At 37.7% G+C, this 8,142-nt stretch overlaps 1 pseudogene; it reads left to right on the plus strand.

Moving 5' to 3' along the window:
• Positions 1-1,446: 1,446 nt before the first annotated feature.
• Positions 1,447-8,142, plus strand: part of LOC109953567 (uncharacterized) — a 9,209-nt pseudogene continuing 2,513 nt past the window's right edge.

Consider the following 8,142-nt stretch of genomic DNA (forward strand, 5'->3'; position numbering starts at 1 on the left):
AAAGAACTGTGGTGTAAGATGCTCAAACTTACTGAATCATAATTAGATGTTTGTTTTGAGCACAAGAAGAGAATAATCAGATGCTCTCCAAGGATCAAATTAATGTTAGAGCAGGGTCAAATGACTTTCTCTGTATCAGAGCGAAGCTTTGGGGATTGATGAGGAAAGTATATCTTGCACTGTCCAGGGGTCATACATGCAACCATCTGCCTACTGCTTTTAGATGCAAAATCAATGAGAGCTGCCGCTAAGAAATCCTGAATAGAACATCATGTAAGCAGTGCTCACTGACATTTATTTTCTATGTTGGAACTTAGTGAGAATATATTTTATATGAAAATATGCTCATCCAACTGTCATGAACATTATGATTGTCTCTGTTGAGGTCTAATGTTCAATACGATATGATTCCCCTGTTCTTTATACTGGAGAGCTTTTAGGCAGAAGCTGTCCTCCAACACACAGCTTGTGGAGTTCAACTATGTCATTTCTCGGGACTGTTTTAAATGACTCTGTTATCATTCATCCTCCAGGCTTCTATAATATTGGATTTCAGACATTACCCTACATCAGTGTCTACATCATCTTTCTAGCATTTGTTTATGTGGTCACCGTGCTGTTTAACAGTTTGGTGATCTATGTAATTGTCTTTAACTGAACACTCTCAATCTTTTGTTGTTTTATTTGGGTCTCTATTAGCTCAAGGTTTGTCTCACAAGATATGAGGGTAAAATAATATATCATCAAAAATCCATCTTCTAAAATGTAGTCAGTTTAACAAAAAATAAAGTCTCCCATCACCAAAATGTAAAATCTATGATAATCCTGTTATAAAATCTCTGTGATGGGTCTTTGACACTTAAAAATCTGATATACTTTTAAGATGGAACACATTTGAGTTAAATTTTGAATGGAGTCCTCTCAAGAATTTTTTAAACATGATTTGGAAGATGTTGGGTGTTAATAAATTATACAAACATTGAAATGATAACTAAACAAACTGAGTATGAAACCTGATGTGTGTTGTTCAACCAGAACTTTAGAAACCAGAAAGGAAAACTCCCTTCAAGGGAAGTAACCTCTGACAGACCTTCTTGGTTGACGGTCACGCTGCCTTGTGGTGAGAGGATACATGTTTGTATGTTCTTTTGTCAGCTCCGCTCGGCGCAGCCTGCCTCTCTTCCTCCTTTCTCTCTCTCGACCTGCGGGATTGGCACCTCAGCTGTGTTGCATTCTGTAATGAGTGACTCGTTTTGTCAGTGCACACAGCTGAGGTGCATTCATGTGATTACCTGCTCTGTTATTTAAACCTCTGGCAGACGCTCCGTCTTCGCTGGAGCATTAACTGTAGATATACCTGTATTCATGGTATGTGTCATACGTCTCTTTGATTTCCACACTGACAGTTCCTGTGCTATTGATTTCTTTTTTTCGTTCGCTACTCAGGATTTCTTAGCAGCAGCTCTCACTGATTCTGAAGAGCTTTTAGGCAGAGGCTGTCCTCCAACACACAGCTTGTGGAGTTCAACTATGTCATTTCTCAGGACTGTTTTAAATGACTCTGTTATCATTCATCCTCCAGGCTTCTACATTACTGGATTTCAGACATTACCCTACATCAGTGTCTACATCATCTTTCTAGCATTTGTTTATGTGGTTACAGTGCTGCTTAATTGTTTGGTGATCTATGTAATTCTCTTTATTCATTGTTTACACACTCCAAAATTTTCGGGTGTGGGAAACCTCGCAGTAATTGATGTAATCCTAATAAGCACAAGTATTATTCCTAAAATGATAAAATTATTTTTCATGAAGGATAACTTTGTTCCATTTAACATGTGTTTTCACATGTGACTTGGTGTTTTAGTCTGGGAATCATTGCCTTTGCAGTAGATATAATGACTCGATTGTCTTTTTGCAATTCCCTCAAAGTGTTCAGTTATTTCTGTGACTATATACCTGTGTATAGACTCGCCTGTAATGATTACACAATGCAGTGGACTGTGGCCAATTCCCTTGGTTACTTGATTCTTGTTGTACCCTTTACTTTAATTTGACTTTATGTCAGCATCCTGGTGACCGTGTTCAGGATGAAATCTTTAGACAGTTGAGTTAAATCTTTGGCTACTTGTATTGAACATATCATCCTTGTTGCCGTATTTTACAGTCCTCTCATTCTCATTTTGTTATTTCACTTGATCTGCATTTCATTGATGAGGCCCAGCCATTGCTAAGCGTGTCTCTGGCCTCTTGCACCCCACCCTGCATCAATCCTATTGTATACGCTTTGAAAACCAAAGAGATCAGAAACAGAGCCCTGGCACTGGTAAGAAAAATTGGCACAGAACAATATAAGAAAAAATATTGGAGAATTGTTACAACAAAAATGTAGTCAAGAAATAAGGATAATAAAGATGTAAGGATAATGACTTTATTTGGCCAAGTATGTTATACACAAGTAATTTGTTTCTGGTACAGAACCATAACCAAGGCATTAATATTGCACTTTATCAGTGACGTGTGGTGAAGTTGACAGCTGGTGAGGCACTAACTCTTTTATAGTCAGATTTACAAATACAAATTGTCTGTTAACAGACAATAATAGACAATTTGTGAGGATTACACGATCCACCGAGAGGCACAGCAAAGTGCTGCCTCATCGCGCATCTCCTCCATGTATTTGAACGGGACATACGGAAATTCTACTATTCTTTATTGAAAAAAATTCCTTCAACATCGGATTCGAACGGCAAAAGGGCCTACAACACACACCAGCCAACAAATATTAACATTTATTATATTTTATGGTAAACTTATTTTATGGTAAACAACAATCAAATGGGCCTGAGGAACGAGAATAAACCGGCATGGGAGTGATATGTGAGCGGGGTATAAGTAGGGATAGGACTAATGAAATGCAGCTGGTGATAATCAGGGGATGTGGAGCAGGTGTGCTAGGTGGTGTGATCAGGGGCCGAAAAAGAGAGAGTGAGAAAGGCAGCCGGGCAAACCTGACAGAAACAGTAGAACCAAAACTTAAAATTGAAGTTTGATGAGGCAGGAATTTACTATCTGAAAACATCATTCAAGCCTTAAAAGTGCAGTAATTTAATCCATGAAATCTTACACGTGCAGTTTCATGTAGAAATAATGGAAATGACAAACATATGTTGCCTGCATTTTTCTTGTTACAACTCTCCAATGTCATTTTGACCCTGCTCTTTTAAGAACATTAATTTGATCCTTAGAGAGCATCTGATTATACTCTTCTTGTGCTCAAAATAAACATCTAATTATGATTCAGTAAGTTTGAGCATCTCACACCAATTACACATGGAACCTTATCAAAACAAAAAGTAGGACAGCTGCTGAGATGACTTCTAAACTTTTTTTTTTTCTGTTTTCACATGTAACGCAACCATAAGATATAAATCTATTACAAAAACTGTTTTTTGAACTTAGAATAATGTAAAGTGATGAAACAACATTTTTCCCTAAAGGTATAATTATTGTTTAACACACCATGGTTGTGTTAAACCTGCTTTTTCTGTTTTTACATGTAACATAACCACAAGATATAACTTTATTACAGAAACTAACAAAATGTTTTGTGAACTTAGTTTATGCAAAGTGAGGAAACAACATATTGTTATCTAAAGGTATAATTATCGTTTAACAGGCCATGGTTGTAATGGGTCCATTGTGTCTTGCCTTCACCAGAGAATGCTGGTTAATGATCTTTGCTGTAACAAACAAATCCTTTACTGTTTAAATTTTAGACTAATTCATCTCTGTTGCACCCATTAATAATTCTAACATTAGAACATGACCTGCCACTCCAACTAAACTTTCTAACCTCCATTCCACCATCTGGCCTGATGGCACAATAGACTGACAGACTGTTCCCTCTATTCTATATAAAACAGCTACAAAATATGTTCTGATATTCAATTAAATAAATTAAACAGTATTCAGTGGATATTGTGATTTCAAATATTCCAATTATAGTACTAGAACTTAGAGTGCTGTCATACATTAGTGATTTGTCTCATTTTTGGTTCAGCTTGTACCATAAATATTAACACACTAGACCACAGACATTGATCATAATTCCATTCTTTATTCTACTTTCTCTCTTGTGGACAAATACCGTTTTCTTCCTCGCTGTATTAGTTTTTCAAGCAGTAGCACTGAAACTGAAGCTGCTGCCAATCTATTATATGAAGAAATAAAGTGTACAGGCCTTAAAAATGCAAACGTTTAATGCATGAAATCTTCAAAATGCAAATGTTTGGCCTACTGTGAAATTCCTTTTTATAACCATGCAGATATATTCAGAAAAAAAATTTAAATGACTAAAACCATGGAAAAGAAGGTGATAAATTATAAAAGTTTTAAAAAGCAGCGTGGTTTGCCAATTTTATTTATTAACGCCTTGTCTGAGGCCTATTGGTCAGACGATTCTCCCGGGGACACTACACTCAGAGCAGGGGCATATTCCCTTGCTCCTGAGTCCCAGCCCTTGGGGACCTGCCTGAGCCCAGCTGAAGCCCTGGATATTTTTTTTTAATTAAAAGTCCAGATGGCCGATCCACTCAATATATTCAGAAAAAAAAAATTTAATGACAAAAACCATGGAAAAAAAGGTGATAAATTATAAAAGTTTGAAAAAGCAGCGTGGTTTGCCAATTTTATTTATTATGACCAGTGGCAGGGTCCTGGTTTTCCTATAATGAACAAATTTTTTCCCCGCTCTTCGTTTTCAAAGAGTATACAATAGGATTGATGCAGGGTGGGGTGCAAGAGGCCAGAGACAGGCTTAGAAATGTTAGGTCGTCATCAAGAAAATGCAGAAGAAGTGCAATAATAAAAATGGTAATGAGAGGAATGTAAAATACAGCAACAAGGATGATATGTTCAGTGCAAGTAGCCAAAGCTTTAACTCGACTGTCTAAAGATTTCATCCTGAACACGGTCACCAGGATGCTGACATAAGACAGACAAATTAAAGTAAAGGGTACAACAAAAATCAAGAAACTAAGTGAAGTGCCCACAGTCGACTGCATTGTGTAATCATTACAGGCAACAGGGCCAGAGCGTTAGATCCGCTACATGTTGCTGCTCTACAGTGAGCACGAGTCTATACACAGGTATATAGTCACAGAAATAACTGAACACTTTGAGGGAATTGCAAAAAGACAATCGAGTCATTATATCTACTGCAAAGGCAATGATTCCCAGACTAAAACACCAAGTCACATGTGAAAACACATGTTAAATGGAACAAAGTTATCCTTCATGAAAAATAATTTTATCATTTTAGGAATAATACTTGTGCTTATTAGGATTACATCAATTACTGCGAGGTTTCCCACACCCGAAAATTTTGGAGTGTGTAAACAATGAATAAAGAGAATTACATAGATCACCAAACAATTAAGCAGCACTGTAACCACATAAACAAATGCTAGAAAGATGACATAGACATTGATGTAGGGAAATGTCTGTAATCCAGTAATGTAGAAGCCTGGAGGATGAATGATAACAGAGTAATTTAAAACAGTCCTGAGAAATGACATAGTTGAACTCCACAAGCTGTGTGTTGGAGGACAGCCTCTGCCTAAAAGCTCTTCAGTCTAAAGAACAGGGGAATCATATCATATTGAACATTAGACCTCAACAGAGACAATCATAATGTTCATGCCAGTTTGATGAGCATATTTCATTTCATATTAAGTTCCAACATAGAACGTAAAAGTCATCGAGCATTGCTTACATGATGTTCTATTCAGGATTTCTTAGCAGCAGCTCTCACTGATTCTGCATCAGTTCTGCTGCAGTTTCTCACAAATGAAATGTATTGAAATGAATGAATTTTTCTCCCTTATTTTTTGTGGCTCTGTTTGTTTTTGTAATACTACATTTTCTAAACTTTGAGCTGCAGACTGTCATGATAATTAATTTCATTTAGAACAAGATACAGTTATTCTTATCTATGTCATACTCGTGCTATCATCTTAACTTCTTTTTATGTCCCTCTCTCTCTAGTCTCTTGCCTCTTTTACTTTTTGCTTGTGCCTTTCTTTTGCATCATATATGGAGTCCCATCCAACAAAAAGATAAAAATCATATTGTCCACTCTAAAATCACAGTTTCAGTTTTTGCAAAATATTCAAACTCAGTTCAGTTACTTCAGCAAAAAATAATGCAGTTCCTGAACCCTTCACAAGATGAGTTAGTTTATTTTTTGTTCAAAGAATATGACCAATGAAATAAACAATGTATTTTGCTCACAGACTTCCAAATTAACAAATAACTTGGTTTCTGCTTGGAGGTGAAAGCAACAAACAAACACTGTTACTTCCACATCCTGAAATATCATGAAGCCCATGTATAGGTAACTGACGATAATCCCACCCTAAAAGTTTTTCCAGCTACTCCCAAGATCAGTTTTGGAAGAGCTCCCACATTGCGAGATAGGTTAGTAAATCACCATCTTTCGGCCAATAGCACTTGGCTTCCTTGATCTTCAAAGGGTACTTATAGATGTGGTTTCTGCAATCACTGTGCTAACATAAAAGAATGTAAACAGTTTTTTGATTTTAGAACCCACAATATATATGATATCAGATCTTTAATTGTAACAGTACATTTCTCATATATCGCCTAGCTTGTACTTGTGGTTGCCACGCTAAGAGATGACATAAAGACAGTTTCTGAACATAAAAATGCAATTAGGAAAGGAATCTTGGCGATTACAGACATTTCAAAGGTGCACACAATAATACTGACAGCCTTAAGGTTGTAGAAATAAGAACATTCAGGGTGGTTACTGTTTGTAGTTGTTGCTTCAGAGAGAAGCTTTCTACATAGATCAGTTCCAGGCTTCATCTTATATAGACCTGAATGATTATATTGACTTTAGTCCCAAGTTGCTGAGAGTCCTACTCCATGTTGTCTAACCCCATATTGATAACTTTGTCATGTACGCATGCTCTGACTTTGTCCCCAGTGTTTTGTGGTGGTAGAAAGCATATTGGCCAGGTTTGCAGCAGTATGCATCTTCACTCAGCTTTAAGCTCTGCTCATGAATCCGTGGTAAGCAACACCTTTTCAGCACTTGTCAAACAACCGCACTGCTCATGTGAATTATCATCATAGTTTTTCCACTCATGCCATGACCGTTTTTCTTGATGGCTGTAGTCTCTGCATGTTTCTGCTGTTTGTATTTGGCGCTGCAGTAAAATGACAGACTGATCTCATTATGGTGTTATTGCCTGGTGCTGGTAAAAGCAAGGGGCAAGAGTGGCTCTTTGTTTGTATTGAGATTCAGTGAAATACGAGTGGTGTGTAGTACTTTCGGTTCATGGTTAAACATCTTTTCCTTTAAATTAACCAGTGTTCTCTGATGCATTTTTATTTTGTACTGCTATGCTGTTGTGGCACTTGGATTTACAGTATGCGCTCAGTCTTTTCTTATCTTACCTTTTACTTTTTAAATCTTACATATACTCACTGGTTTTATCTTTGACTTGTATCACTCTGGAGGCTTCCGGACTTAGAGGGGCTTGGCAAGGACTGGTTCCTGCTCCAGCTCCAGAGGGGGTCGCCGAAGCAGCCGCCCTCCTGGTTCCTGCTCCAGAGGGGCTCGCCATTATCACGACCCCTACCTGTAATTGTTCCACCAAGGCTGATTCCCTTACTGTTAAGGATATGCCATTACTGATTCTGATCCAATACTTAAATTTACCTGCAGCAAATGTCTGTTGAATATTTGACATATACCTACCTATTGGAATTAAAATTGTTCTGACACACAATATTTTTTAAATATCAAGTTTTAATATTAAGTTTATTAGCTTAAATTATGGTTATGAATAAAAGAATCATCCCCGCCTGATTTAAGACCCCAACCATTGTCCCCCTTCCCAAGAAGAGGCCGGTCACCTGCCTGAACGACTACAGGCCAGTGGCACTCACCCCAATTATTATGAAGTGTTTTGAAAGAGTGGTGCTGGCCCGCATTCAGAGCAGTATACTGGACCCCCTGCAGTATGCTTACGGGCCCAACAGGGCCACCTCAGACGCCATTGCGGCTGCCCTCCCTTATTCCCTTTCTCACCCGGAGAATGGAGACTGCTA

The sequence above is a fragment of the Monopterus albus genome, unplaced genomic scaffold, assembly GCF_001952655.1.
Source record: "Monopterus albus unplaced genomic scaffold, M_albus_1.0 scaffold785.1, whole genome shotgun sequence".
NCBI classification, from domain to species: domain Eukaryota; kingdom Metazoa; phylum Chordata; class Actinopteri; order Synbranchiformes; family Synbranchidae; genus Monopterus; species Monopterus albus.